The sequence below is a fragment of the Phascolarctos cinereus genome, unplaced genomic scaffold, assembly GCF_003287225.1.
Source record: "Phascolarctos cinereus isolate Bilbo 61053 unplaced genomic scaffold, phaCin_HiC Scaffold_2;HRSCAF=192, whole genome shotgun sequence".
Lineage (NCBI taxonomy): Eukaryota > Metazoa > Chordata > Mammalia > Diprotodontia > Phascolarctidae > Phascolarctos > Phascolarctos cinereus.
The window spans coordinates 281,389,004-281,397,319 of NW_027555625.1; the positions used below are offsets into that span (position 1 = coordinate 281,389,004).

General features: G+C 45.1%; 1 pseudogene; it reads right to left on the reverse strand.

Annotated features, from left to right (window-relative positions):
• Nucleotides 1-7,590: 7,590 nt before the first annotated feature.
• Nucleotides 7,591-7,963, reverse strand: LOC110207354 (large ribosomal subunit protein mL52 pseudogene; annotated as a pseudogene).
• Nucleotides 7,964-8,316: the final 353 nt, after the last annotated feature.

Genomic DNA, 8,316 nt, shown 5'->3' on the forward strand with positions numbered 1-8,316 from the left:
CCTGAAGTCAGGAGGACCTGAGTTCAAATCTGACCTCAGCCCAAACACTTGACACTTACTAGCTGTGTGACCCTGGGCAAGTCACTTAACCCCAATTGCCTAAAACAACAACAAAAAAAAACTATGGGAGAACTCACCTTGGCACTGGAAAAAGGCAAAGTCTGGTAAGACGTGGAGGTTCCATTCAGCTGATTGTCAGTTTGGCTGGAGAACCACCAATGCCCTGTTCTGTTGCTTTGTGGTGGCATAGAGGTGACCCTGCATTAATTACTGATGATATGCCAAATAGAGCCCCAGCTCTGGCAGGTCCTATTAGAAAAGGCTAGAAGAGGGGCAAGCTAGGTGGTGCAGTAGATAGAGTTCTGGCCTTGGAGTCAGGAGGACTTGAGTTCAAATCCAGCCTCAGACACATGACACTTACTAGCTGTGTGACCCTGGGCAAGTCACTTAACCTCGATTGCCTCACCAAAAAGCAAAAAAAGTAGAAAAAAAAGAAAAGGCTAGAAACTAGAAAGACTTGAAGTATAGACTCAATGATGAGTCATATGATGCTGTTAGAGGAATGGATTAGCTAATTTGAGAGAGGATCATGACAAGTTGGTTGAGAGCTGATACATGTTTTCAGCCTGACTCCCAGATTAATCAATCAATAAGTATTTAAGTAAGTGCCTACTATGTGCCAGGCATTGTGCTGGGTACTGAGCAAACAAGGTTTATACACATAAGTAAATTAAAATGATATAAAATAAATACAAGATAATTGAGAATGGAGAGAGGCACTAGAAAACATAGGGATCAGGAACGGCCTCCTGTAGTAACCTGTGCTTGAAGTGAGCCTTGAAGGAAACTAGGAATTCTGTAAGGTGGAGGAGAAGACCAGTGAATAACAGGCATGGGGGACAAGTTGAGCAAAGACATATCAGCTAAATTGTCAAGAAGCTTCTGTTTGTGTTAGTGATGAGTACTCCCAGATGAAACCTTGGATTCTTGACATATCAGCCTAATTCTTGTCAGGGGGACCTATAAGGACCTTAGAGTTCTGAATGGAGTTCCTGGCCTGGAAGTAGGCAAAGCAGGAAAGTTTTAATTAATGTATGTTGACTCTTTGGAATTCTTCTTCCTACCTGTCTCTTTGGTTAAAAGCAATGATGGGAAAGGCAGACCACTTCCCAACCTCCTGCCCCACCGCCTCCAATTCCCTCAAAAAAAACTTAAATTGTTAGAAGTTGCGCACTTTTCAGAGCACTTTCACAGCTGTTAATTATTTGATCCCCATAATGATCCCTTGAAGGGGCAGCTAGGTGGCATAGTGGATAGAGCACTGGCCCTGGAGTCAGAAGGACCTGAGTTCAAATCAGGCCTCAGATACTTGATACTAGCTGTGTGACCCTGGGCAAGTCACTTAACCCTGATTGCCTAGAAAAAACATAATAACCCCTTTAAGTTGGTTAGGCTAGTATTATTATCTCCATTTCACATATGTGAAAATGGAGGACTTGAATGATTGAGTACTTAAGTTGATGGTGGGGCTGGGATTCAACCCCAGGAGTCCTAACTCCTAGGTTACTTACAATTATATCAAGCTTCCTGCCCCCACTTATTCCATCTCCATTGCCTTTCTTCTCTTCTCAGGACCCCCAATGACCCTCTTTGCTGAGTGTAAGCTAAGCTACTCTGAACCCTTATTCCCATTTGACTTTACAGTTGTGAAGCTGGCTTCTGTCACCCTCAACTCTATATCTTTACCCTATTCCCACCCAACTACAGGAACCACTTTCTCCATAGTATCAAAATCATCGATATCAATTCTGTATCATTTTCTTATTGATCCTATTTACAGCTAATGTATTTTTGTCTTGTAACTACTTAAGTCATGGTTCTTTATCTCTGAACTTAGTTCAGAAATTCAGCTGGCCTGTAATGGGTTAAGTTTAAAAATCTAGCTCTCCTGTTAATCATTGATCTATTCTTGGCTCAAGGAATTTAATTGACCCTGGGGAATGTGTGTGAATTCAAGGGAGCAAGGCCTAATATCTTTACACCACCAAGCTATCCTTCAAGGATGTCTGGTTTGCTGTCCAAAAGTCTGAGCCACTATCTCACACCTGCATTCAAATAATGAGCACTTCTTAGTCTCATGAGAGAAGAATGGGGAAATGGGGGTCATCGCTAGCCTTATTACCAAACTTCCAACCAATGACCTTATTTCCTGTGCCTTAGTTTTGTAACCAGTCATGTTGTCCCCAATCCCATGATGTCATCTCTCCTGTTCTGTTCTTTGTTCTATACTTTCCAAAACTTATAAAAGGGGAGCTGTCCATCTGCTCAGGGTCTTTGGCATAAACGGAGGCAAGCCATTGAAGCATTTATTGACAGGCAGCATGCCCCTGCTAATAAATGTTATCTTGCTCAGAGAATTTCCTCAATTTACCCTTTTGTTATATTTCACTGGCTACAGAATCCATATTCTGGGTTGATACAGTGATTTGGTATATAGAGAACTTCTTGTGAGGAAATCCTTTTACCAATGAAGATCTGCAAATGCTCTGCAATTGATATTCTTGGAGAGTTCCCTGGGTGGCACTTAGAGGTTAAGTGACTTGCCTAGGGTCATACAGCAGCTATGTGTCAGAGATGGGTCTTCAGCCAACTTCCAAATTCTGAGGCTAACTCTATCCACTACGCCAGGCATTTTCTTGACAGAAGTTCTATTAAAGGGGAAAAGGCAGAGCCCAGGACAGTTCCAACTATGTACAAAGGTAAGAAGAACATTAACGAATCCAAGGAGTTGTAAATAGAGCTTAAGGCTCAATGAGTTCTTTTCCCCCCTATAAAATTGCTTAAGTGCATGATTTTTTTAAAAATGGAAGTGGGGGTGGGGAAATACCCTGGAGAGACTGGGGAATAGTAAAAGGTTAGCAAGCCTGGGGGCCAGAAGTCAAGAATGCATTTCACAGCAGCCCAGGACTTTTTTAAAAAGGAGAGGGAAAAGGTTATATCCTAAAACACACACGTTTTCAGGCAATCTGGCTTCCCCCTTCCCCTCCCCACCTCCATTTAGGTTTAGAGTTACCCAGAGCAAATAAACAGACCAAGCTGGCCTGAGGTCTGCAGCCCAATTCACGCTGGAGATTCTCATCTGCATTGGTTGGAAGCACAACAAACAGTCCGCCAGAAACATGATCTTCCCTCCCCGTGCCCAGCCCGCCAGGCCAGTGGCAGGGAAGGCCGACGCTTGGCGGGTGCGGGTGGCTTGGGGCACAGACACCGCACCCGGGCGCCACCGAGGGAAGTGTTCACACTGGCCAGAGATGCCAAACTGCCCCGAGAGGCACAGGTGGGTGGGTGACGATGCTGCCTGATAAAGTGCCTCCCCATCCCCAGGGTGGTTCTCAATCTCCAGCTAAAAATAAAACCTACCGATTAGCGGCACATTGCTGGCATGGCTGGACCATGCATAAAACATTGGAGGATTGGGTTTCATTTTCTGAATGGCTTCATTCAGAGGAGTGCAGGGGTGAAGGGTTTAATCAGAGGGACTATTTGCTTTTCTGGAGCGGCTCCCGGCAAACGGGCCCTCTGTCCCCACGGGCCAGGGGCGCCTCCTCTTTGTCCCCTGGCCCTGGTACAACCTTGCCCCTGAATGCTTGGCACGACGGTAGACACTTGTGAGACATGAATGTTCAGCCCCACATGGCTGTGCCCTCCCTGTAGGAGCCTCAAACCTGACAAAGACTTGCTTCCCTCCTCCCAAGGTACTAGGAAGAATCGGAGCAAAACTAGGGAGAATTCCTGAATCTCAGCAAACCTCCAGGGTCGGAACTATCACGGTGGAAGGTACTTAGGGGGTCAACAAGCCCAGCCCCCTATCCCCACATACCCAGACACACACCTCTTAAAACATTGCTGACCAGATCATCCAGTCTTCACTTGAAGACCTTCGGTGATTACCTGCCCCCCCCCCCACCAAGGCAATCCATTCTTTGTTAAGTTCTCACTGTGTGCTAGGTACTGTGTTAGGTGGTGGGAGAGATATAATGACAAAAGTGAAATAGTTCCTGTCCTGAAGGAGCTTACACTCTATCCAGGGGAGACAGTGCATAGAAATATGCATCAGCTCATATACAGTGCAGACACAAGGTGATTTGGGAGGAAGGTACCAGGGGCTTCAGGAAAGACTTCATGTAGATGGTGCTTCTTGAGCTGAGCTTTGAGAGAAGAGGAGACCCTAAGAGGCTGAAGCAAGGGAGGGCTGCATTCCAGACTTTGGAGACAGCCAGTGCAAAGACTCAGAGCTTGGGGATGAATTGCTGAACACTGAGGAATAGTAAGACGGTCAGTTGGACTGGATCCATAGTGTGTGTTAAGGAGAATAAAGTTAATGAGATGTGACAAACCTTCAAACTTTTTAGACTACTGTTGGTCCCACCTACCCACTTTGCCTTCCAGGTGGAATATCTGCAGTATTTCCCCCCAATCTTCCTATGGAATTGTTTCAGATCCCTATCCCATCCTGCTTGCTTTCCTCTGGACATAGAAGACACAGATTTAGAACTGGGAAGGACCTTACAAGCCATTTAGTCCTACCCTCTCAATTTACAGATGAAGAAACTGAGTCTCAGAGAGGTTAAGTGACTTACTTATGGTCACATAGAAGTAGGATTTGAACCCAAGTCTTCCTAACTCCAAGCCCAGCACTTTAACTACTACATCACATTATTACATGATCAATAATCTTCCTAAAATATGGCACACATAGAACTGAACACAATATCTCACATTGTGTCTGCTGGTAGCAAAGGAGAGAGAGAATGCCTATCACTTCCCTCTGCTGGGATGCTATGCATTTAGAGCTCAAATTATATTTCTAGTCAAATGTCCTGGGTTTTAATAGACAGATTTTATAATGTCTATTTTGGCTGGTTCTTTATTTCTGTATAGTTTACCAAAGGGCCCACAGACTTAATTATCTCATCTTTGTCTTAATAACCAAGAGAGGTAAGTAGACGTTAATATTATGAATATTAATATTACACCAGTTTGATACATATAGTCAAACAGAGGTCAAGTGACTTGTCATACAGCAACTTCAGTTGCCATTAGAGCTCAGGTCAACCGATTATACCCAGGCCTAGACTCTTCCCACTATATTATACTACTTCTGCCTAGTTCAATAACCAGTGGGAATACAGGAATGACATGTGGATAAAAGAAAGGGCCCAGGAGAAGCCCACTTGTGCTAATGGAACCATCATTCTTGGTGGTGATAGGACAAAGCCTTCTCCAGGTCCATTTTTACCCCCAAATATCCAAAGGATAACTAAATCACTCAGAAGGAGGCAACGAAGAGAAGCTTGCTCCCAGCCTGGTTCTCAAACTTTTTAGTCTCAGTAGCCCTTTCCAATCTTAAAAATTGTTAAAGGGGGCAGCTAGGTGGCACAGTAGATAGAGCTCTGGCCCTGGAGTCAGGAGGACCTGAGTTCAAATCCAGCCTCAGACAGTTGACACTTACTAGCTGTGTGACCCTGGGCAAGTCACTTAACCCCAAATGCCTCACCAAAAAAGCAAAAAAATAAAAATAAAAAAATTGTTGAAGACCCCAAGGAGTTCTTGTTTAGATGGGTCATATCTGTCAATATTTGCTCAGAAGGTTGAATGCCTTAGTGTTGTTATAAAAATGGTTTTGATTCCATGGATCCCTTGAAAGGGTCTCAGGGTCCCCATTCCACACTTAACTACTGGTCTCTGTCACTTTAGTAACTGATAATGAGGAAGGACTTTCTACCCTAGAGCCCACCTCCCCACCTTTAAAGCCCTTCAAAGGACCTCAGAGCCCCTTGGAGGTCATAAGGTAGAAAGAGGATAATAAAAACTCATATTTGTACAGTCCTTTGACATTCACAAAGTACTTTCTCCCTAACAACCCAGTAAGGTAGACAGCCCCATTTTACAGATGAGAAAGCAAAATATGAAAGAAAGTGACAAGTGTCAGAACTGGAGTTCAAGTCCTGAGCTTTTCCCACCAGACCATTCACTCAGCTTTCCCAAGTAGGAAAGAAGGAGCAGAGATGTTAAGACTCCAAGCTCTCCAGGGGAAAGGCCTCCTTTTCTCTTTCTGTTTCTAACACTACTTCAAAACCACTGAGAGATCAGGGAAAACACTTTGCAAAGTGGTCAGGAAAGAATCCTGCAACCTCGAGAAGGTCTATGAAAACCTCACTGTGCCTGCTCTCAAGGATCTCATAGTCTGAGAGGAAAAACAGGAAAACTACTATGTACAAACAAGATACAAGCAAGACCACATGTGGTCTTGAGGCTGCAGGAGGCCCTAATCAGTCAAAGGGCTGAACTTGAGGACCTAGAGGGCCACATGTGGCCTTGAGGCCAAAGGTTCCCTACCCCCAGGCCAGGCTATGGAGGGCTCTAGAGACCAAAGAGGATTTTACATTTGATCCTAGAGATAGTAGGGAGTCAATGTAGTTGATTGAATACGAGGGGTAACACGGTCAAATTTGCACTTTAGGAAGAGCAATTTGACAACTGAGCAATGGATGCATTGGAGTGGGAAGAGGCTGGAAGCAGACTATTGCCAACAGTCCAGGTGTGAGGTGATGAAGGCCTGCCCTAGGCAGATGGCTATATCAAAGGAGAGAAGGAGCCATGTATAAGCTGCTTCTCCTTGGAGGAGGAAGAAATCTTAGGGAGAAAAAAATCTCAGCAAAGAAAGTAGGAATGACCACATCAGTATCAGAATACCAAAAATAGGCTTATGTATAAACGCTACTGCTGACAGCCAGCTTAAGAATACCTCTTACCTGAAATCCAAACTTAGAGAAACAAATGTTAGGAGAGGACTACCTGCATTAGAAAAAGGGTTTTGGCTTCTAACAGAGATCCTCTTCATAGCTGATCCTCAGTGCATAGAAGGGTGAGTTTGCAGAGTGCTGATTTCTTGACATAGAAGCCAAACCAGTCTCAAGAGTGTTTACTGAAGGCCTGCAGCTGAGGAGGCAGCATGGTGTCATGGAAAGAGAATTGGCCACTGCTTCTTGTTGGCTGTATGACCTTGGACAAGTCCCTTCCTTACTGTGGGCCTCAGTTTGCCCATTTGTAAAAGGAGGAAGTTTGCCCTAAATGATCTCTAAGGTCACAGAGGCAGCAAGGTGGTACAGTGGACAGAGAGTTGAACCTAAAGTCAGGAAGACTCGAATTCAAATCTGGCCTCAGACAGACACTTATTAGCTGTGTGACCCTGGTCAAGTCACTTAACTGCTGTTTGCCTCAGTTTCCTCATCTGTAAAATGAGGATAATAGCAGTACCTACCTCCCGACATTGTTATGACGATCAAATGAGATAATATTTTCAAAGCATGTTGCCAACTTTAAAGTGTTATATAAATGCTAGCTATTAATGTTATTGTTCAGTCATTTTAGGTTCATCCAACCTTTTGTGACTCCATCTGGGGTTTTCTTGGCAAGCCATTTCCTTCTCCAAAATAGATCCACTGATCTATTTTGTCAGGCAATCAGAGGTTAAATGGCTTATACAGGGTCACAGAGTTAGAAAGTGTCTGAGGCTAGATTTTTTTTTTGGAGGAGGGGGTTTGCTTATTGATTCATGGGCCCTTCATTGAAGCCCCTTTGGGCTTGAGCAGGTTTTGCTGTTTATTTTCCTCCTCTTGCCCTTTCTCCTGCTGCTTTTGCTCCCAAGTCTTCATTCCTGCATCCATTTCCTGGGACAGCAGCACGACTCATCTTGCAAACTTTTCCCTCTGTGCCTTTTGTCGGAGTTGGCCTTTCATTGGCCATCTGCATAGGACCAGTCGGGCAGCTTGGTGAGGGGCCCATAGCCAGAGGGGTTTGGGGCCAGGCCCTGCTGGATTCGCCATGCCCTGCCAGCCCGGCCCGCCATGCTCAAGTGTAGCCGCCACACACCCAACCACATAACAGCCATCCCAGCCATGCTGGGGAAGGGTTCCTGAGGCTGGATTTGAACTCAGATCTTCCTGACTCCAGGCATAGTGCTCTATCCACTGTGCCACCTGGCTTCTTCTCCCTTCTAGGATGAAGGGTGTCTTCCATCTGTTCCCTTGGAACTGACAATCAAGGTATCTCTGATTCCAGGCAGAAGCCCCTCGTGAGCTCAGGAAGATAGGAAGGGGTTAAATGCAGGTTTGTCAGGAAGTGAATTACCAGTGACTTGCTCAGCAGGTCCTCCCTCTGCCACTTGGAACAAACTTGAAAGTTCAAAGCCTAGTCAGAGACCACAAACGTCAGGGTCAAGGCCACTGCCATCCTGGGCCAAAGCTAACTGGG